Genomic DNA, 23,062 nt, shown 5'->3' with positions numbered 1-23,062 from the left:
AATCATAACATATTCTTGGCAGACTCAGAGACTGAGCCAGGCTGGGCCGGGCACTGCGAGGCAGGAAGTAAGTGAAGGGTCGAGGATACAGGTGGGGGCTGTATCGCTCCTCAGCGAGGCTTCAGGAGACAGGAGCTGAATCTGGTGTCCAGGCCCTTTTGAGGCCTAGAAACGGGGACTTTATAATAGAATAACGTGCACACTGAGAAACGTGGCAACGTAGCTTTACATAGGCCTGATATTCGTAGTATTCACGAGGACTGGAAACTGGCATACTAGAGGTGGACACAACTGTAATTGCGTCTTTAATCAGACATGGGGAATGCATATGCATATTTAATCATGCACACATAACATATGATGGATGACATGTAGGGACACAAAACATGGCAAAATCTACTTTTCCACATTCCCTCCTTGTCACTACGTTTCCATCAGGAAACATCAATTTTCATGATACCATCTATCATTTCATACAGTATCATTTGCTCGTCTCGAATTATCCTGGAACGGGATTTAGAACGGGGCTTGGGACTAGGAATACAAGAGGTAGCACAAATGCCGCAAATCGCAGGGCCACATTGTATACAGAGGCAGCAGCTAAATATGATCGCTACTGCTATACCTAGAAAAGACAATATTTTCCATCCCCATGCGGAAATTATATTCCAGAACCAACCGGACCATGTCCAGGTGCCTGGGTCTTGGTGTATCAGATGGGCAATCTTATGGAGTCTGGTTATAGCTGAATAAACAGACGGTGCGTTATTTGGAATGAAAATGCAGCAACTAGATCCGATGACTCTACAGGCCCCGCCCCTATCGGCCAGTATGACGTCAAGGACGAGACGATTCTGTAAAACGACAAATCTCATAGCAGATTGCTCTTCGGTTAAGTTACCTAGAGCGGAGGCAGTCTCATTTACTACAGCTTCAAGGGTTCTGGTTAATCTACGGATTAGTTTACTATTCTGGATAGGTCCTATAAAGAAGAAGAAACCTCTATTGAAATCGGTATATTGTTCTAGAGCAGTTTCAGTATAATCGACAATTGGGGACTCCCTTCTATGTCTAACGTGTACTAGATGTGTGTTTCTATGATAATCAGGTGGGGCTAGGAAAACTGGTGGCAGTAGGAAGGCAATGTAACAGGTTCCCTCCCAATCGAGGGGCAGACGAACATATGCAGTTTGACCACAAATAAAATAAGAATGACGTGAAGCTTTGAAGATAGATTTCCCACTGTCACTATACTTGACAATAGTAGTACAATCACTATGTCCTACGTGTATGGAACCATTATTTCGGACACATAATTCACCTTTGACTGGTAATACTGAAATAGCAGGTAAGTCTGGAGTAGTATCAGACTGAACATTCAGGACCATAAAATTCGACGAATAATTACCTAAATTATACACTTCATTTTCTAGATCTAACCCTGTTCTGTGGGGAAGACCTTGCTTATCTGGAAAACATGTACTGTTAAGAAAAGACATATCTGTTGAGGATGACGTTAACGTGGACCATGCTCCACACGAACCATTATGTGAGAATGGATAAGGAAAAAGTGGCAGAACTCCCTTCGGTGTCTGGAAAGGGGGGAGTCGACCACACACCCAACAATTAGTGGTATTGCTGGTCTGGTGTGAGTAATGTAACATGCGGATAAATGAGTTATTTCGCATGGCGAGGCGGTAAGACAGTTCATGAGGGGGCAGATCACTAAACGTGTGCTCTACTGTAGCATTAGCAGACTTATTTACATGAGGAACTGGAAGATACAAGAAAAATGCATAACTCGTGCAGGAAATCATAATGCTGAGAAATAATATGAAACATAGAAAAACGATACATCGGATTGAGTTTTGACTAACTCTCTCACTATGGGGGTCTATTTTATACATGTCAGAAACAGTCTAACCGTTTCACCTAGGGGAGGACTTAGACAATCAAACTGACTGACTTATTTTACTAGACCGGAGTTTGAGTTTATACTCCTGTTGTGGAGTTTTCTCTAACAGGGGAGGGGTTGTAGCAATGTCTTTTGCGGGACAGTCCTTGAGAACAATGCTTTGGCAATCCTTCAAATCCTGGGAAATGTTCTTAAAGACGGGTTTCAGTCCATTAAACAGTTTGACATGAGAAAGGTGTATCCATCCTTTTCGGCCTTCTAACTTCACGGCTGTACGGGTGGTGAGGAGGACCTGCCGGGGCTGCTTCCAGCGGGGCTCCAGCGGACTTGATCTGTCAAAGTTGCGGACCATCACCATGGATCCTGGAACGATTTCGTGCGGTGCCACCTCGGTATTGTCTGGAAATGCGGCAGCAACCTGTGAACGACATGAGTTGAGGGCAGACATCAAGGAAGCTAGGTAATCTGTCAGCATATTACTTGAAACATCGGTAATACTTCGGGGTCTAGGAGTACCCCACATGTTAGGGGGGCGGCCGAATACGACCTCATACGGGGACAGACCTGATCTGGAATGTGCGACCATGCGCATATAAAACAAAGCGACTGGCAGAGCTACTAGCCAGTCCACACCTTTTTCTTTACAAACTTTGGCGATGCGGATTTTCAGGGTCTGGTTATGTCTCTCTACTAGACCGGCTGCTTCAGGATGGCGTACACAATGAAACTTCCACTGGTACCCTAACAACAGGGAAACATGCTTCATGAGTTCAGATGAGAATGGCTGGCCGTTGTCAGAATATACGACTCTAGGGAGTCCATAACGAGGGAAGAATTCACGAACCAACTGCTTGGCAGTGGTCGCGGCTGTGTAATCTGGGACTGGATATGCTTCTGTCCACCTGGACAAAGCGCATACAACTACAAGGACATACTTGAAACCTCGACATCGCTCCATCTGAATATAATCCATCTGGAGGACTTCAAAAGGGTGGTCAGGGGGCTGGAATCCACCTTGTTCCACCGGGACACTTTTACCTGGATTAAACTGACAACATATCATACAGGTACGGACTTTCTGCTTAGCTGCAGCTCGTAAATGCTTGTTAAACCAAATGTTCTGGATACTGTCTAACATAGCTTTTTCTCCTAAATGTGCTGGACTATGTGCGGTATTAATAATGACTTGAACCATAGAGTCGGGGAGAAACCATGTGGCTTTACCCTTCGTTAACCATCCTTGATCTGTCTGGACCCCTCCTTGTTCGGACCATTTCTTGATTTCTTCGGGAGTAGCATGTAACTGGATATCTATGACATCTTGTGTAGGGTCCTTAACTGTCATACATGTAATCGGATCTGGAGTGTGTGTCATGTTAACTTGAATGTCTGGAGTCTGTGCTGTAAGCTTGGCTGTGCGATCTGCTAGATCGTTACCCTGGGAAATGGTGTCAGTAACTTTCGTATGTGCTTTGCACTTCATGATAGCGATAGATGTCGGCAGGTGTATGGCATCTAACAGAGCTTGAATAAGGAGACCATGCTGAATCTTGGTTCCATGAGAAGTCATGAAACCTCTCTCCTGCCAGAGCACTCCGAAGTCGTGTACGACTCCGAATGCGTAACGTGAATCTGTGTAAACATTAACTTTCAAGTTCTTGGCGTGTATACAGGCTTGTGTCAGAGCAACTAGCTCTGCTGCTTGAGCGGACAGAGTGTCAATACGGTGTGTTTCAATAACTTCGGTGTCAGTAGTCACTGCATACGCGGCGACTAGTTCTCCTGTACTAGTTCTCATACATGAACCATCCACATAAAGTGTCAGGTCGGGGTCTGGTAACGGAGTATCTGTCAGATCTTGTCTTGGCTTTGTCGTAATGTTAACTACTTCCACACAGTCATGTGGGTCAGGATTCGAAGTAACTGATGGTAACAGTGTAGCAGGATTCAGGATGTTGCAGCGTCTGATTTCTATGTGTGGCTGGAACAGTGTCAATTCATAACCTGTTAAACGTGCAATTGTCAAGTGCTGAGTTTGTGTTTGGTTTAAAAGAACTTCCACAGAATGTGGAACTTGTACTGTCAAGGAGTGTCCTAAGACTATGGAATCACTTTGTCTGATAGCTAGTGCTGTGGCTGCAACTGACTTGAGGCACGCAGGCAGAGCCTGGGCTACAGGATCTAATGTGCTCGAAAAATAAGCACAGGGCTTGTATTGTCCTGCTTGATCTTGTGTGAGAACAGATAATGCTGTACCTTCACGTTCAGTAACGAAAAGTGTAAAAGGCTTACTGTAGTTCGGTGTTGCTAGAACTGGAGCTTGGCATAGGGCTTTCTTTAACTCATTGAAACTAAGTGTATGTTCAGATGTCCAAGGGAGGACAGTCGATACGGCTGCCTCCTGTGTCGTTAACTGTATCAGTGGTTTGGCTAGAAATGCATACTGAGGAATCCATTGTCTGCAGTAAGAAGTGAGGCCGATAAAGGCACGTACCTCCTTCTGGGTCTTGGGCTGAGGAAGACTCGCTATTAACTGGATACGGTCTGGTGTCAACTGCCTACCCCTCTTGGACAGTAAGTGTCCTAAGTATACCACTTGCTGGACACAGAATTGAAGCTTAGAAGGGGACACCTTGTGCCCCATCTCGGCCAGGAAATACAAAACTGTAAGGGATGCTCGCTCGCAAGCACGTTCAGAACGGGCTGTGATCAGTAGATCATCGACATACTGGAGCAGGGCAGTGTCAGTTGGCATGTGAATGTTGTCTAGTTGTCTCTTGAGTGCTTGACTGTAAATACTAGGACTTTCTGTGAAACCTTGAGGAGCTCGTGTGAACATATAGCTCCTTCCATTTAAACAAAATCCGAAAAGGAACTGGCTGTCTGGATGAATAGGAACACTGAAAAATGCGTTCTTGAGGTCTATGACAGTGAAGAACGTGGCTTCGGAATCAATGGCTGTCAATAGGGAAGAGATGTCTGGGACAACTGGGTACTGCGGAATAATACATTTATTAAGCTCTCGTAGGTCGATCACTAATCGATATACTGGGGGTGCATTTGGATCAGTACGTTTCATGACTGGAATGATCGGAGAATTGCATACGTTGGAGTCAGTTTCTACAACCACTCCTTGAGCAATAAGCTCGTCAATAATTTTGGATAAGGCTGCTACAGCCTCAGGTGGCAATCTGTACTGTCTGATTCATGGTAACACTACACCTGGCTTGAGAGTCACACGATAGGGTGTGATTTGCATATAACCTACATCAGTTGGACCTTGCGCCCATAAATGCTGTGGAACATTAGACAGTCTTGAATCAAAATCTCGTAATACATAGTGACCCTTGAAGTCACGTAGGAACAATCGTATTCCCTCTGGGGAACAGCATATAACTGCACCTAACTCTTTCAGTGTCTTAATGCCTAATAGGTTTTCTGGACATGACTTAGTAAGTAACAGATCAGTAGTGCGGGACAATGGACCTACTTCTAGAGAAACTGGTTTTGAAATCTCATTTACGATAGGTTTTCCTGAAAATCCAAGGGAAACATTTCTTGAGCCTGAGAGCGGAGCCCCTGGAACTTCGGCGTGACTAATTGTGGTCCTACTTGCCCCTGTATCGATCAAAAACTTTCTGTCTTTCCCTAATACTTGACTGTGAACATAGGGACCTTCTTGATCTACAGGTATCTCGATGAGAGGCAAGCCTACCTCCCTCTCTAGGCTGTTTCATGAATACTGCTGGTACTCTGGATACTCAGACTGTGCATACTGGTACATCTGCGATGTAACGTGCTGTGTTGCAGCAATAGGCTGCGATGCTGGAACTGTCTGTGGTGCATTCTGTAGCTGAGGAATCTGTGAAACTTGTTCCTGTCTAGGCGGACGTGGTCTTTCTTTTGTTTTACCGGTAGCTATGTTGTGTTTCAGAACTGTACACTCGTTTATAAAATGACCTGGCTGTTTACAATAATTGCAGTTCCCTTTAACGGGAGCTGCAGGATGACTGGCTTGATTCGGACCCCTCTTCTGACTGTCTTGAGGAACAGATTGTGCAACTAGTACTTTCATTTTCGTGTCTTTCATACGTTTTCTCTCGTGTTCTTGTTCTTCTCTGATTCTATTCTGGTGATATTGGAGCATTTGCAACATCTGGGACGGGGTATTAGCTTGCCAGGTACTTTCGACTTTCAGAACTCGATTTTTAATTTGTGGGCTTGAATTCTCGACTAATTTAGTAACAAAAAGATGAGGGTATGACTCGCTACTTGTCTTGAGGCCACTGTTGATACTAAAACACTTTTCAAACCTAGAATAGAAATCACTAATATCCTCATCTTGCTTCTGTTTACAGGCTGAGATTGCATCCCAGTCTTCTTTTCTAGTTGTCAATAATCTGGGTAAAACTTGTATTAATAATTCTGGTAATTCTTTACATTTATCTCCAAGACCGGTACCTGGTACTCGTGCCTTATCTTCAGCTTCTAGAACTGCCCAATCGATCTTTTTCTCTCCCACCTCCCATTCTTTTTCCTTTAGCTTTTCATACACCCCTGCGGGCAACAGGACCTTTAACATTTTAATGATATCTGGGTAAGTGTATTCTCCCATACGGAGCATGTCTTTTAATTCTCTATGGAACCCTGCTGGATCTTTGTCATGACAGGGAATTAATTTCTTCATTTCGAGGAGTTCCATCTTTGTAATCGGAGTGTAAACAAACACTCGCTGCATTTCGCCACCCGTTCCTTTAACTGGGTGGACTTCTCGTAACGGATTCTGTCTATCTATGTAAAATGGTTTACTTTCTGGGGGCGAGACATGAACAAAATGTGGGTTCAGAAACGTTCTATATTTGTGACGCTGTTCTAGAATGACACTAATTAAATCGGTACCTAGACCTTTCCATCTATACTGGAGTAACTCGTTCAGGACATCGTGTAACGGACCTGGATCAGAGTGCTGACCCTCATACAAAGTAATGAGGTGCTGAATCATATACATACCCACCAGTCGTTGCTCGGCTGGGGGCATTTTCAGAAACATTTGTGCCACTATTTCGTCTGGAAAAGTGATAGAATCAGTAATCCATCAGATTGCTGATCGGGCTAGTTCTTGTTCATGCATGGTACTTAACTCACTGTAACCGATTCGTGATTTTAGAATGTGATCGGTAGCTTGGAACACTTGTTCTAGAGAACCTTGTTCTGGTGCTGAATGATGGAAAATTGACTTGTGTTCTAGGCATAAATGGCGATCTGGAAATCTAGATTTTTCTACATACGCTATTCTGGCGGGATTCTCGTCCTCTACCTCTTCAGTATCAGAGTTACTTTCTTTCTCGCTTACTTGTGCTGCTTTACGTTGTTCGTGTATCTTTATTATTTCTCTACGGATTTTCTTGTACATACTCTCCATAGCACCGACGGTCTTGTGCTTACCCTCGGCTATATTATCACTCCACCTTGTCAGGGTTTTCATTTCAGCTTGATCTTTAGACGGATAATCTTGTTCTCTTATTAGACAATTAATCAGAAACTTTAATATCATGAGCTGGATCTCGGCTTTCCTTTGAGACATGGCCTCGCTAATACTTTCTGGATCATCCCCTGTACGGATGAAACGATATATTCTGTCTAGATCTTCTTTCATATTCGGTAAGGTGACTAGATACTCGGCCACCTTTCTTACGCGGAATGAATATAAAACCATATTATCCTCGCCTGGGACTGGATCATAGCCACATTCGGCAAGGGATTTTCTTATTTCTGCTACAGTCTGATGTCTGGGCGTACGCTGTGACGCTTGTGCATGTAATTCGGACAACGTTAAACGCTTGTGTGGCGGCGGGGTTTGAGGAGTACCTCCCCCTGCGGCCCCTAAACTAGAGTCTAGGTCTACTGAGGCTCTTCGTCCTGGCAGAGTGGGAAATGGAAATGTAGGCTGGACTTGTATGGCGGGCTGGACCGGGGGTACCGTAACAGGTACTCCGGTGTCTGGAGGAGCGGGAAGTGCCTGATTTACAGGGACTGGCGGAGCGCGAACAGGATTTGCATATTCTGGGACTGTGTCGTCCAAATAGGACGAAAAGAAAATATCAGCTGCGGTCTGTTTGTGACGTAGCTTGGTCGGAACTAATGGTGGCGGGAAATTACTGGATGCCTCTGGAGTCGCTTTTGGCAAGCCCTCGGCAAGGAGAGGATACATACCCCTAATAAGGGCATGCCTCTGTCTGTCTGACTGTTCGGCTTTGACTTGTTCACCTATCTCGATTAGTTCCTTTTCTTGGGCTCGTTCTAAGGATTCTCTACTTAATTCTGACTTTCTGATTTCTTTTTCGGTTCTTTTATGAGCTTCTTTGCGCCATAACTCGATGGCATCTTTCTGTGATTGTCTGGCTTTCTTTTTCCATAATGCCTCTTCTACTCGCATGATGCACTCGGCATCCCATGTACCCGATACGGGCCATCTATACTTTTCTTCTAACTGTTTGGTATACTCTACCCATAAATCTAGATACAATATGGCGCTTATGCCATGCTTCTGATACATAAAGTGACCTGGACTGTCCCTCGGCGGAACAGGAACTGCTTCTTCTAACAAACCTTTTCTAGTTTTTAGCTGACGTAATCTCGAAAAGAGAGACATTGTAAACTTGAATCGGAACACAATACAATACACGAGAAACAATAACAATTTGGAGAACAATTCAGGCATACCACGACATTGGAAATACATTGAACAACATCATAACATAACAGTTCGGACAGAATATTACCTGGAATACTGAAAACAGAAACACAAGAATTTCTCGAGAACGGAACAGACTAGAGTTACTGGATGCACTGCTGAAACAGTACGGAACATACCGGTCCCATAAAGGGACGCATCAAGACCCGTATCCACCTAGGTGAACACTTCGTTTGTGAGTCTGTGTACCACCAACCCACGGACCAGAGTCAATTTAGATTGACCCTGTCTAGATACTACCCCAGTAATGGTACTCACCAGGCAGCAAGAACGGAAGGCCTCGGACTGAACTGGACTGCTACGACGACGGACGACGAACTTCGGACTTCAGTTACGGGTGGACCTCCGGATACCTCGGACCTTGGACTCTTGGCTTGGGCTCTGGTCGGGACTCGCCGCGTTCCTCCACCGTCTCGTTTGGATGCTGGACCGCCTCCTCCGTCTCCTCCGTGGGCCTGAGGGATACTTGAAGCAGAAATATCTGCCGGTGCACAGAAGAGTTCCGTCACGACTGCAGAGGGTCAGGGGGTCGGCGTGGCTTCACCGACGCGTGGGGAAAGGGCAAGTCCCTATTCGGGCGCCATTATATGGTAAATAAATAAATAATACCTCTCTTTTTGACTAGACATATATCATAACAGATAGCTCAATAAATAAGAGTCAAGATTCGAGGTAGTAGGAGTTTTGCAGGTTTAATACAGCATAAGGACAGGAACAGGACAACCTGCATGGGAATAGGATGACAGGGCCCAGCAGCTGCTGGGGCTGGGTCTGGGATTTGCGCGCTGCCTTTTAATAACAATACATGAGCATATATACATAACGCAAACACATAGCATTACATTGCAGTAGGCGTAGCAGTGGGTGGAGCAGAAGGTGTGACGCGTAGCAGTCGCGAAAGATAAGGGCGAAAGTAGGTGTAACTGGGCGTATACATAGACATGTGATGCAAACGTAACAGAATATGTCATGAATGGGGCGGAAACCATGGAGGGGGCTACCTGAGGAGCCGGGACCTCTAACCTGATGGTGCGCGCAAACTAGCAATGACGTATCACTAGGAGAAGCTGGGGGCTATGAACTCTGTGCTAGGAGCAGAGACTGAAGTCTGGAGAGTCAGGGCGACATGTACCTAAACAGTATCTAGTATCTGATGTTTAGAGAACATGTTGATATAAACTAGAAGTCAGGAGGGGAAAGGCTAACTTGATTCTAAGACTGGACCATGCATTATTCTACATGTAGTGCGTGATGAAGAATATTAAATGACCATTAAATGCAGTATTTCTCTAACGTGGAGACGTGAAGGCTAGACAATGACGGAAACTATTGATGCAGTTCAGTAGCTTAGGAATGCAGAGAAGGAGGACTGAACTGATAACTGGAATCATAACATATTCTTGGCAGACTCAGAGACTGAGCCAGGCTGGGCCGGGCACTGCGAGGCAGGAAGTAAGTGAAGGGTCGAGGATACAGGTGGGGGCTGTATCGCTCCTCAGCGAGGCTTCAGGAGACAGGAGCTGAATCTGGTGTCCAGGCCCTTTTGAGGCCTAGAAACGGGGACTTTATAATAGAATAACGTGCACACTGAGAAACGTGGCAACGTAGCTTTACATAGGCCTGATATTCGTAGTATTCACGAGGACTGGAAACTGGCATACTAGAGGTGGACACAACTGTAATTGCGTCTTTAATCAGACATGGGGAATGCATATGCATATTTAATCATGCACACATAACATATGATGGATGACATGTAGGGACACAAAACATGGCAAAATTTACTTTTCCACAAGAGGAACCTCTGGTTATTCTAGTTAATGGGGTTCCGACAAAGAGTAAGAAAATCTGGCAAGATTTAGTGGATGTTAGGAAAGTCAAAAGGGCAACGTTGTATTTGGTCAAAAACAATGAGTACTACAAACATGTATGTGTTGGAGCAGAGGAAACAGCTGCAGATGAAGACAGTGATTGTTCAGCTGGCCAAATTGAAAAAGTTGATGTGTCTAGAAGTGAAGAAATATATGAACATTATACTGTTCATCCTTTGCATTCCAAAGAAGTGATGGGGAATGCAATTGACTTGTTTCAAATGAAAGCAGCAAAAGGAAGTCCCATTAGTGTATGGGAAGAAAGTTTGGAAGCTCGTTGTTTTCCACATTTATTTCCAACAGGTCGAGGTGGACAATATGACGATCGACCACTTCAAATTCCTGCATCTGAATATCGAACTTTAAGATTATATCCTGAAGATCCAAGGTTTCGTCAATGCATTCCATATTTTTTTCATCTACTGTATGAAAATGACTTGTCTGGGCTTTCTTATGCAGTAAACCATATACTGAAAAGTGGAGCACATCTGCAAAATGTTACGGCGAGGGACTTTATGGAGAAAGTCAATCTGCAAGATAATATTTTGGAATCTGATCTAATCAATCTCATGGCATGTCAGCGTGGTACAAATGAGTATTGGTACCGTCGTCATGGGGAATTGAAATGTATGCTAAGAAACTTAGGAACTCCTACATGGTTCCTCACTCTTAGCTGTGCTGAGTATGCATGGGACGACTTACTTCAATTTCTACGAGAGGCAAATGCAAATATACAAAATATAGAATTCAAAACTGCTGGAGAACTGTGTTCTTTGGATCCAGTGAATGTATGCAGATATTTCAATCATAGATTTGAAGCTATGATGTCTTTTATTACCAACAAAAAAAATCCTCCCCTTGGAGAGGTTTTGGATTTCTTTTGGATAAAGGAGTATCAAGCGAGAGGTGCTCCTCATATACATATGTTGTTGTGGATTAAAGATGCACCCAAATTTGGAACAGATTCGGATGAGACAGTGATGAGCTTCATTGAAGAGTATTCAACATGTGCTGTTCCGAAAACTACCAAAGAAAACAGTTTAAGGCAACAAGTTTTACGCTTTCAATTCCATCGTTGTGGAAAGTACTGTCGTCGGAAATTCAGAAACAAGGACAAGTTCTATACAAAATGTCGTTTCGCGTTTCCACGACCAGTGATTTCTAAAAGAAGAGTAAATAATTTGATGTCTTCTCTGCGACATACTGTGACGAGGAAATCACCAAAAAATACATACAATTTAAAAAGAAACGAAGAGTCCAAGTACATCAACGACTACAACCCAGTGATTTTGTCCATGTTGAATGCTAACATGGATATTCAGTTCGTTGCTGACAACTCTATTGCTGTGGCTAGATATGTGACGTCTTACATCACAAAAAAAGAAAAGACAGAACTGAAGGAAATGTGGGAGGACTTTTCACATGAAAAGAGTCTAAGCAAGAAATTATACAGTTACAGTCTGAAGATGTTGTCACATCAAGAAATTGGAGCATATTAATTTTTCTGATCGATTGTCATCAGCAAGTCTATATGCCAAATCTAAAACCATCATTTGGGTGAGTCTAGGTCTTGCTGCAACACGAAACCGAGTTTTGAAATCTGTACAAGAAATAGAGTATTTGGCGGAGAAAGAACCAGAAAGTACAGATATTTTGAAGACAAACATGTTGGCTACATACTATCCAAATAGAAGTCCTTACCTTGAGAACACTTGTCTCTATGAAGTTCTGCAAAGATATATTTATAAGAGGAACATCAGAGAAGATATCAATAATGGAATATATGCTGGCATTGGGTGTGAAGGATGTCTAGTGAAGCAGAGAAAAGGCCATTTGATTAATCATCGAAAATTGAGTTGCGAAAATCCAGAGAAAAGGGAATTTTACTATTTAGCTCTTTTGCAACTCTTTAAGCCATGGCGTACAGAAGAGCAACTACTTGGAGATTTTCTCTGTTACGAAGATTCTTTTAATGCAACCAAGGATACCATAGAATGTCCTGTTTTTACAAATTATCTGCAAATGTTGAACGAAGAGATAGAGCAAGAAGCCACAATTGCTGTAGAGATTGCTAGAGACAGTTCTCAAGACAGTCAGAGTTCTACTTCATTGAGTCAGGATCCACTAGGAGGACCAATTACCCAAAATGAAGCTGCCACAGCCATGGATGAGGTGGAAAGAGCTATGGAACAAGCTCAAGATGATGTAGTTAACTTAGAAGATTTGGTGAAACAACTAAACCTTGACCAGAAGCAGATATATGACGAAGTCACTGAACAGATTGAACATGGATTCAGTCATGAGAAAAAAGAGTGCTCATGTACATCATTTAAGCCTGTCCAACTGTACGTGAGTGGAGAAGCGGGAACTGGAAAAAGTTTTCTGATTAAAGCAATTGCAACTTATCTGCAGAAAAGGACTGAATCACCGCTATCTTGTGTTGTTACCGCTCCAACTGGGCTGGCAGCACATAATATTAAAGGGATTACTTTACATCGTTTACTGATGCTGCCAGTGGAGCATGATAACAAATTGCAATACCACAAGCTATCTGGAGATGCGTGTTCCGAAGTTTCGAGAGTCCTGAAGAAAATGAAACTGCTTATCATTGATGAAGTAAGCATGGTCTCAAATCTAATGCTTGCTTTTGTGCATTTGAGAATGCAAGAAATTCTTAGAACAGAGTATGATGTGTTATTTGGAGGGAAACACATTATTGTTTTTGGAGATCTACTGCAGTTGACTCCAGTGAAAGGACAACCAGTGTTTAAAATGGTCACGCATGAAGATACCAGGAAGTGCCTAGGAAGCATTGGAAACGTTAATATATGGTTACATTTCAAATATGCAGAACTACTCCAAAATATGCGGCAGGCAAAGGATGAAGATTATAAAAATATTCTACAAGATGTAAGAATCGGAAAAGTAAGTCAGCATGGGAAAGAAGCTTTACATGGACGATTAATTTCAAATTTGTACCCAAATGAAAACATTCTTCCAGAGAATATTTTTAAGAAAATTAACGAGAAGAAATCTGGCATATGTTTGATGCCAACTCTGAAAGAATGTTCCATATTCAACAACAAAATGTTAAAGTTAGAAAATGAAGAGATAGTGAAACTGGAAGCTATAGATAAAATAGAGCATATGGGAGCAACAATTATTTTGTCTGAAAATTTGAAATCAAAATTGGATTCATTAGAGAAGACTATATCTAAAACTGCTGGTTTTGAAAAGACTCTGAATGTGTGTTTAAATTGTCGTATCATTTTGAGAAGGAATTTAAATGTTGAAAGAGGTCTGGTTAATGGAGCAATGGGTCATGTTGTTGATTTTGTGAAATACAAAAATAGAGATGGAATTAAAATTTAAAAAATAGAATTTGATGGCATTGACAAAATAGAACAAATTTGTCGTTGTTCAGCTAGATTTTTGCTTGTGAAAGACTTATATGTTCGCCGAAAACAGTTTCCTGTTTGTTTGGCATATGCGGTGATAATCCATAAATCTCAAGGTTTAAGTGTAGATAGTGCTTTGGTGAACATTGTTCTGTGTTTAAAGAGGGTATGGCATATGTGGCATTTTCACGAGTCAGAACTTTATCAGGAATGTACTTGATTGAGTGTGATGAAACAAAGATTTGTGCAGATCTAGATTGTGTTAAAGAATACAATAGGTTAAGAAGAGAGTATGCTCCACATTTGCCTCAATATCCTCTGTTTGAAAAACGTGTGGTAGGCCGAAAAAGAAGAAATGAGAATAATTGCAGTGAGGTAGTAGCAAAAAGACAAAAAGTAGATGAAACTGTAATTGTAAGCAGAAGGAAAAAGGATTCTGTTAAAGATGTTGTTGGATTTCAGTTTGAAAACAGTTCTGGTGTCAACTGCTATGCTAATGTAGTGGTTAATGTTTTTTTTCTTCAAAATTTACAAGAACAGATTGTTGAAAATCGGGATCAAACATTCTGCTGTTTTTTTAATTCTGTGTTTGAGAAATGTAGCAGTGATAGAGCAAAAATAGAAAGTGTTTCAGAAATTCGAAATCTTCTAGACATATGTTCTGGTCAAAATCAATTTTCACAGAATATTCAGCAGGATTTTTTTTATTTATTTTTTATTTTAAAGATTTTTTATTTGCATCAAATGGATACACAAAATAAGCCAGAAATAAAATTTTGCAATAATTGCAGTAAACAAGCATTAAGCATTGCATAGGCCATAGCCAATAAAGAGGTCATACATACATACGTTTTTAGAAAAAAAGACCAAAGAGAAGGATCCAAAAAAAGAAACATGACGAATACAATTATTGAGGCATAAATGAACCCCAAATTCTAGCAATTTTTCGTTCAGCCTGTAGACCCCTTGAAGCAGCAATAGCAGTCTCCATATTATATGTTTCCTTAACTAGGCTCCACCATTCCAGAACTATTGGTGGATTTTTTTGAATCCAGGCTCTAGCAATAGTTAGTCTTGCGCATGTGATTAAAATATTCAACAAATCTCTAAGTGCGCGATTACCCCTACTGATGCCCACCAACACATCAATAGATGAAAATGAAATGGGTTGATCAAGTCTATCAGCAATCACCTTAATTATTCCATCCCAATACTCACTAAGGCGTGGGCAAGAAAAAAACATGTGGAGAATATCAGCGCCACTCAGGTCACATTTAGGGCATTTCGTGCGATCACAATAATTATTATTCGTTGTCCATTTAAGGATTCTCTCAGGAGTATGGTATAATTGACAAACAGTTTTAAACATTTGCAGTTTTAGACTAGAAGAATGAACAGATAAGTTTAGGCTTTTAAGAGATGTACTAATTAGATCAGTTGGTACAGTCAAAGCCAGTTTTCTATTCCATTTCTCTGTTAAGTTTATGACATCGCTAATCCTGAAGTCAGAAAAAAGCTTATATCCTAAGCTAATCATGGATTTGTCTACATCTTTATAAATACAATCCCATATCTCGGAATCTAATACCATAGTAAGTTCTAGTTTCTTCACCAAATAGTCTTTAATCTGATAACATTTAAACCTTGCCAGTTCGGATAAATTATAACAGTGTTTCATTTTATCAAATGCCATAAATCCCTGATGGTCATATAAGTCTCCCAAGAATCTGATACCAGAATCTAAAAGTAATCGGCAAGTTGGATCATGAAAAATTAAAGGAAAGCCAGGATTACCCCATAAAGGTGTTTTATAATGTAGAAGAGAAGTATTACATTTAACCATAATAGATCGCCAAATGCTAACAGTATCACGTATTGTGTTGAATTTAACCCTTTTGAAGTAGTTAGGGTCATTCAGCCTGTAAAGAAACATATTAGCATCCGGTCCTAGTAGAAACCTACGAAAATACAAACATTTATCAATGACTGTCAAACTACGTAGCCGAATCAGAAACGCTGACCAATAATAGAGTTTGAAGTCCGGAAGCGCCAATCCCCCTTGATTGAAAGGGAGTTTAAGTGATGATACTGCACGTCGGGCTTTTTTATATCCACATACAAAGCTGCTAATAATACCCTCTAATCTAAGAAAATAAGAATTGTTAACCCATAAGGGAATTGCTCGAAACAAATATAAGAACTTAGGCAAAATTTTCATTTTAATTAAATTTATTCGGCCAATCATACTAATTGGTAATTTATGCCATTTCTTAAACTGCATAGCGGTCTCTTTTAATAAAGGTTCGTAGTTTAATGCTATGATAGAGTCAATATCAGAAGAGATTTTGACGCCTAGATAGGTTGCAGCGCAACACGTTCCAGGGATATGGGCAGGTGATTGATAATTCATAACAACTTGAGTTTTAGTAGTATTAAGTCTATAGCCAGAAACAGATCCATATATACCTGCTTCTATTATAATGCCTTTCATGGTTTGAGACACATCTGAGGAAAAAACTGCAACGTCGTCCGCGTATACAGTAATATCTAGTTTATTTAAGCCATTAAAAAAAGGACAAATTAAAGCCTGGCGTTGAAGTGCGATTAAAAATGGTTCCATCCCTAAAGCGAAAAGCAGGGGTGATAAAGGGCACCCCTGTCTTTTCCCCCTTTTAATTGGAAACATAAGAGAGCATTTCCCCATATACGCGACCTTACCCATGGGATTATCGTATATCGATTGAATCCATCGTAAAAATTGACCATTGATGCCAAATGCCTGTAAAGCTGCCCATAAAAAACCCCACCCCACCCGGTCAAATGCTTTTTCTGCATCTAATAAGATCATACCGAGTGGGGCGGGTTTAGTCCGTGCAGCATCAAAGGCAGATATGGCCATATTAATATGCGCTGTAGTATCTCGCTTTGGAATAAAACCATGTTGTTGGGGAGAAACAAGCTGGGACATGAGTGGCGCAAGCCTAGTAGCCAATATTTTGGCAAAGATTTTAGCATCACTATTGATAAGCGAAATTGGCCTGTATGATCCTCTCTCTTGGGGTACTTTGCCGTTTTAAAAAAAAATAATAATTTGTGTTAAATTCCAAGATCTGGGTGCTTGTTGCCCTTTACCTATAGCACAAATCACATCAGTAAATAATGGTATCAATTCCTCAGCACAGTGTTTATAAAGTTCCAGAGGAATAAAATCTTCACCTACAGCTTTACCCATTGGTAAAGACTTGATAGCATCCCTAATTTCTATTGCTGTAATATCGGCCGCTAATTGAACAGATTGTTCCGGCTTAACATTTTTAGCTTTGTTTAGGTTTATATAAGTATTAATGCTATCATCTGAGATAGCAGTTTCTGGTGTATATAAAACTTGATAGAAGGAAGCAAATTGTTGTAATATCGATTTTGAGTCACAAAATAATTGATTGTTATCCCCTTTAATTTCTTTAACCATATTCTGAGATCGATCTTCAGCAACTTTGTAAGCCAGTAGTTTACCAATTTTATCACCATTTTCATACTGATCTAATTGATATTTCTTTAATTTGCTAATACTCTTACCCCTGAGAAGATCTTTTAATGCAGCTTTAAGCTCAATTAGTTTAAAGTTTAGTACATCTAAGTTCAAAACCCCGTTAGAAATTGCATCGGATATTTGAAGTTCAACATCACGAATTTCAATAAGCCTTCCCTTATTTAAATTTCGAAGTTCTTTATTTTGTCGCCAAATGTATTGTTGGGTGAATCCACGTATACTAGCTTTGCAAGAATCCCATACTATCCAGGGTGAGCTAGATTGTATGTTGATATCAATAAATTCTTTTATATGCTCTTTAAGTTGAGTTACAAACAGCGTGTCAGAAAACAAATATCGTGGAAATGAGAAAAGACGAGGGGAAGACTCTTCAGTTGCTAGTTCAAATGTTAAAGAGATCGGGTTATGGTCCGAGGTTACCCTTGGGTATATAGCCATCGAACAATTACCAAGAATAAAGTCTGAAGCCCAAATCATATCTATGCGTGAGCATACGTTATGCGCAGCAGAATAAAATGTATAGCCAGCTACTTTGGGATTTAAACATCTCCATACATCTTTTAGGAGATGAATAGCAGCTAAATCCAAAATTGCAGCTCTAGTTTTCCTCATTCTCTGAAGGGAATTTTTCCTGGTAATGTCCAAGTTATAGTTCATTATACAATTAAAATCACCCAGCACAATATATTCCCCCTCCCATACAAGTAATTCCATGTTAATCTGATCAAAAATTATAGGCTCGTCTTGATTTGATGCATAAACTCCACATATTGTATATTTTCGGTTTTCTAGCTTTATCTGTGCTATTGCCCATCTACCAGCTTTATCAGTTAATGTCTTAAGTATCTCACATTTTAATCCTTTATGTTTTAAAATCGCTACCCCCCGAATTGAAGCATTAAAGTCAGTGCAAACTAAAATATCATATCCTAGTTGTTTAAGCAAGTGTTTATCTTTATAAGCAATATGAGTTTCAGTAAGAACCACAATTTGAGGGTTATACATCTTAAGCTCCTCATATACAAGACGCCGCTTTATTTTATTATTTAAACCTGACACGTTCCAGGTTAAGCATTTTATTTGATGCATTTCAAATTTAGTATATCGCTATCTATATGACCTCTATAGTAAATCATAACAGCATTATAATTCCTCTTAGTTTTTTTTATAGTTTTTAAGTCCTTTGATACATTTTTTTCCCCAAAACATATCTTCCCCTTGCCCACCCCACACTCTACCCCTACCTCCCCCCACCCCATAGTTACCTGCAGGTCCCCCCCTTAATTCGGCTGCCGCTATAATGGCAGCCAACAAGCGGATTTAGCCGCCTGTAGGATCCGGGCATTCAAAAATAGTCAAAAGAAAACCGTGTTTAAAGTCATCAATAACTAATGTATCTATTCCCACCTAGTCATCTAGTTAGACCAGTCAAAGAAGAAATTGAAATGTTAACAGCAGAGCAAGACAATAGGACAATAGGAAGAGCATAGCATTAGTCAATATCCACTTCATTTTTCCAGTCTCCACTTAGCAATAGCAGATTCAACCTCATTCTCTTCCAGAAAGAAGTAAGAGCGACCATTCCTGAATACTTTCAGTTTTGCTGGTTCTTGCAAAAAAGCTTGGTAACCCAACTCCTTAATTGGATCAATAAATTGTTTCAGTTTCCAGCGTTGTTCCAAAGAAAGTTTACTTAAATCAGATCGAACAAAAAATATAACTGAGTCAATAGTAACTGGAGTATTTGGCTGAGCTTTTATTGATATGGCTTGTCGGAGCAGATAATTACCAAGACAGATCAGGATTGGGCGAGGAAATTTACCACTCTTATTCCTTTGCAATAAGGGAAGCCGATGGGCGCGTTGGATCTGAGAGTCCCAATCCCAATCTGATAAATCAGGAAAAGCCTTCTGAAACAGTCGGACAATAAATGCCCTAGGGTCAGCTCCCTCGACTCCCTCCGCTATGCCAAAAACGCGTAGGTTCTGTCTCCGTTGTCTATTTTCTAAATCTTCGAGTTTAGCTTGAATCTGAAGAAGTTGAGAAGTATGTTGATTCACAGCAATCTCTGAACGGTGTGATTTTTCCTCTGTTAGAACCACTCTCTGCTGTAATTCCTCCACCTCTTGGGATACAGCTCCCAATTTACATGACATTTCTTGCAAAGAAGCCTGAGTTTTATTGCTGTCTTCCCGCATCTGTTGATAATGAATCTTGGCTTCTTGTTTCTGTTCATTAAGTAACTGTAATATCGTCTGAAATGAAGCGGACACCTCCCCTTGAAGGGTCCAATCTGCTGATAGTATAGACGGTTGAGCCGGTCCTTCAGAATTATTCTCTTTAGTTGATTCTATCACTGGAGCCGGTGCGTAGCCCCCTTTTGTTGATCTTACTATGCTTGTTGTATCCTCTGCTGAGGTGTTATTGTTAGATGAGAGTATAGGAGTATCGCTCATAGGTATTGTCGGTATTAAGGAAGGCAATTGCAGACTTGTTAGTGAAGAAAAGGGAGACTCTTCTAGTGGTTTGTTGCCAGAGCCAAGGCCAGATAGTTCCTGTCTTTCCGTTGTAGCCGCCTCAACTTCTGCAATCTGACCTGCAGTGGATGTTACATTTGGTCGTTGGCTAGAACCCATCGAACCGGGCGCGTCAGTCATTGCTACAGAGGCATTAACATCATTGGTTATCATACCTAAATCAGTTGGGCTGTTACCTGATAATCTCATTGCCATTGATTTAACACCGCCCTTAGCTTGCACCCATTGTCTGATAGGGCTGTTTTCTGCAATAGCTTTCATAGTGTTTGGTTTAGATTTGCTAATAGTCTTTTTGGCTTTATTCTTAGTTTTGCCTCTAAGTTTTTTTAAATTAATAGTTTTATCTTTAATCATTCCTGAAGGCGAGTTGTTCCCATGTTCGTAAAGGTCAAGATACTCCTTATCTGTTTCAATGCTTTCGGCATTGTCGCCGCCTTCAGCCCCTAGCACTCCTATTTCAACAGAATTAACATTTAAATCAGTAGACAGGTTAATAGGCAGCGCTTGATTAGTTGGTACTTTTTCCATACAGAGAGAGTCAGGATGTGTGGGGGCTGTGCTGGTATCAGTATATTGATTAGTCAGAACAGAAGAACCAGTATTAGCCTCAACCGTGAGAACTGTAGCAATGCTGGAAACTGTAGCAATGCCCTGATTATTTACAATAGCATTGTTGCACATAGACTCGAGCATCACTGGCTGAGCACCCACATTTAAAAGCATTGTATCAGCTTTTACACCACCCACAATTTCCCCCAGTTTCTCTTGCCTACCAGAGAATTGTTTGTTTACATCCAGCGTAGAAGTCAATAGGTTGTTAGCAGGACCCCCCAGAGAGACTGGATTGCTGGAATTAGAAGTCATTAAGAGCGGCGCTGGCGTTTGTTTCCCCGTTCCTGCTGTAGTCCGAGTATTCCTTGCTGGAGGTTTCGGTGCCATCACTGAACACTCTATCTCCGTCGACGTAGAGGAGAACTGCCGATAGATCCGCAGGCCAAACCAACTAATCGCCGACCAACCCCTCGTGGTCTCAGGGGTCAGACGCGGTAATCGAGTGGAGCGCAGCAAGCTCCGTACTCGGCTCTTAATCAGCCGTAGTTTCAACATTCAGCAGTGCTCCACAGTTTCCAAAGTGTTCATCTATCTCGGCGCCAGCATATGTGCCTCCGCCTACACCCGCTCCGGTGTATGGTGTAGCTCCGGGGGGTCAGATGTGGTCAGACGCGGAAAACGGCCCGCTATCAGCCGTAGCTTCCGCGACCCGTTTTCCTCCTTTTAGTGATGTTGTTGTGGTGACTAAGCAAGAGTTTTGGTTTGTGTATTACAGAGATAAAAGGCATTTCCGATTGAGGTAGGTTATTGATTTAAGAGGTTGGACTATGGCAGCAGTGTATAGTAAATAGGAGCCAAGATTATTGTTGATTATTTATTTATTTTTCAGAGTAACTCTGGACAGTATAACTGGAGGTATGTAGGGAACATATTGGTGCATTAAAAATAATCGCATGTGTACCAGAATCAGTTACATATGGGTCTGCATTTGTTTTTACACAGAAGAGTAGTGGCAATAACAAAGAACAGAATCACATAAGGCATAAAACTACAACGACCAGGTAGGCATATTTCAAGGCCATATATTAAGAGAACCCCCCGTTAAACAAAAACACTTACACTATGTTTTCTTATTTTTTTCATAGAGACAGCCCCTGAGGAAGGCACACATGAGTGCCGAAATGCATTGGGCTCATTTGAGAAATGTTGATTTAATATTGTAATATAAGTGCCAAACAATGTGTATCATTATGATGTGAAAAAGTACTGTGAATAATAGTTTGCAACTAAACAGTTATGTGAATGGTGAATAATGAAATGATCAGTAAAAACAGTATACAAAAGAAATAAAAAGAAAATTTAAACAAACAAAAACAAGTGTGGTTCAAGCAGGATTAAAGGAATAAATCACAGAAAGCGCCAGGGCGCTAAGTGAACAGTGCGCGATTGGGTGGAAACTCAATTTCACCATAACTCGTAGCTTCGCCTTCAGCATTTCAGGTAAGCAGCGTTCAGCATTCTCGGCACCCGTGTATAATCCATGTTATCACAGAAACCTGCGGTATAGCTTGCGGTATAACTTATTTTTTTTTATTGAGTCAATTGTGTGAAAAACCGTAATCCCAAACGGTGGTCACAAATCACGGCATAAGCAGCAGAATCACTAGCCCGGACCCATACAGCGTTCCTCCGCTTAGCGGTGTCAATCCGCCACCTTGGACAGAATATTCAGCAGGATTGTCAGGAATTTTTAATGTATATGTTTGATGTATTGGAAGATGAAGGTGTAGATATAAAAAATCTTTTTAGCCTTTCTTATCAATGGCAGCATGACTGCAACGACTGTAGTTTATCAAGTAGTACTACAATAGACACTGAAAGATTTATATATTTGACTTTACTAGACTGTAAATAAGTGTCTTTTAATAATCTAGTTAAAGCAGCTGATCACAATATGGTGTGTACCCAATGTAAGTCTGCAATGCTGTCCACATTATTTATACAAAACTATGGTCAGGATGTCATTTTAATGTTTCAACGATGTAGACCTGATGGAAGTAAATTGGCAACTTCTATTAAAAATTTCGTGGCTTCTCAGTTATCAAGATCAGGAAGAACTTTTGCAACTGTAGCTATTATTTATCATGACGGTCCTTCAACAACATCAGGGCATTACACATGCTATTTGAAATGTCGAAAAAGTTGGACTATGTGTAATGACACTCATTTAACTTTCAAACAACGTTTGCCTTTTGACTTAAAAAATTCATACCTAGTGTTTTTAGAACCAGAATTTAAGTAAAGGTAATTGCCCTATGAAGACGGGAGCAGTTAATAAAAGTTAGTTTGCTGTTTAAAATGATATTGTGAGTAAAAGTGATGAAGATAATATAAAAATTATAGTTCTCACAATGGTACAGTAAGTGGATCGCATAGTAAGTGATATCAGTATTATAGGAAATGTTCAACATGAGAGAGCCAGAGC

The sequence above is a fragment of the Lissotriton helveticus genome, chromosome 10 (assembly GCF_964261635.1).
Source record: "Lissotriton helveticus chromosome 10, aLisHel1.1, whole genome shotgun sequence".
Taxonomy (NCBI): Eukaryota; Metazoa; Chordata; class Amphibia; order Caudata; family Salamandridae; genus Lissotriton; species Lissotriton helveticus.
Note: the sequence above shows the minus strand (reverse complement) of the source record.